At 42.0% G+C, this 1,560-nt stretch overlaps 1 long non-coding RNA gene across 1 annotated transcript in view; it reads right to left on the reverse strand.

Moving 5' to 3' along the window:
• Window positions 1–666: 666 nt before the first annotated feature.
• LOC106805433 overlaps window positions 667–1,560 on the reverse strand; it is a 1,692-nt gene continuing 798 nt past the window's right edge. The window contains exon 2 of the long non-coding RNA XR_001393432.1: window positions 667–1,454. This is a non-coding gene — a long non-coding RNA (uncharacterized LOC106805433). The remainder of the gene's footprint in view (window positions 1,455–1,560) is intronic.

Raw genomic sequence — 1,560 nt, forward strand, 5'->3', positions numbered from 1 at the left:
GCGCGCGCGCGATACAAGCTGAAGCGAGCACCCACTGTTTCAGTTTCAGTTTCAGTTTCAGTATCCAGTATTAGCCAATAATGCAGCAGGGGTATTGTGTATTCCAGCTACGTCAGTGCCTTCCGACTCCGAGAGGGTATTCAGTACAGCGGGTGACATTGTTACGGCACAGAGGGCTGCACGGTCAGCGGAAAACATTGCCGTGCTTCTGTTTCTCAAGAAAAACATGAGAAATTAAATCATGTCATATAATACAATATATGATGATATTAAAACCATCAAATTGTTACTATATCATGCATGGTATACACTTCCCAATACGTATTGGAAAATATTGCAATACGGTTTTGTCGTATTGCAATATATTGCAATACGGTTTTTGGTCGCAATACTCACCCCTATAAAATAGGTGCCAAGTAATAATGCAAAGACTTGCAAAACGTACATTCTGATAGTTTTCGGCTGGATTTCTTACAAGTAGCTCGCCACTCTGTTCTGTCGCACAGTAGCGCCCTTGGGAAAAACTTCATCTACCACTATCTACAAAATCTGAAACCCAACTGCACACTCATATAGACAATAATCGAAAGTGTCATTTTCATGTGGGATTGTTATCGACCAAAAGCTATTCGTGAATATATAATTATAACTATAACACTGTTAAGCTTCATTCAGCCTGCAAATATACAGAGCAAGCATTGATTTTTAACCTTCATCACACAAACCTGCTGCTGTGATTACTATACATGATAAAGGATAAATGTATGAATACATGATAAATGTGGAACTGAAGCCAGCATATATATAGTTCCTTATTAATCGTTGTCATGTTATACAGACTTGCTAATACTTTGGATATTGATATATAATCTATATCATCAGATATATGTGTTTGTGAAAATTAACATTATAAAGCATGTCTTATTTCAAAACCGGGTCTCAATAACACGCAGCCTAAGTAAAACCTTTCCTACACCTACTTCCACAGACACACTGATGCTTAAGCTGCACTAGCAGCAGGTGATGGTAGCATGAATAGAGCTACTCGTTTACCCACCTGCCGCTTCACCTGATCGATCAGACTGCATTGGCACACGTGCATTCCAGTGGAACGACTAAAATTTACCGATGCAAAAATAGAACCTTTACACATTCAAAAAGGCACACAGCGATAGCACACGATTCTGGTATCAACTAGGGAATTGCCCCCACCCCAACGGTATCCGAGCCATTCTGGTTATATAATCATGTTTCTGCAGCAAGTGTGCACACTCGGCTAACTGAGGGGTCATGTACTCACCGGGGTCACTGGGGTCAAGCACCTAGTTAACTGAAGGTGACACACTCATATACCCAGGGGGCGGGGTCATACACCGAACCAGCCAAGGGCAACATGCTGTGCTAGCTAAGACTGTCACACACCACAAACACATCTCACAGAGGGGGTCACACACCTAGCTAGCTAGGAATCATGTACACTTATCTACCTGTGGCTCATGCACCTAGCTAGCTAGGAATCATGCACCTATCTACCTATGGCTCATGCACCTAGCTAGCTAG

Source organism: Priapulus caudatus, unplaced genomic scaffold (assembly GCF_000485595.1).
Source record: "Priapulus caudatus unplaced genomic scaffold, Priapulus_caudatus-5.0.1 Scaffold113, whole genome shotgun sequence".
In the NCBI taxonomy this organism is placed as follows: Eukaryota; Metazoa; Priapulida; class Priapulimorpha; order Priapulimorphida; family Priapulidae; genus Priapulus; species Priapulus caudatus.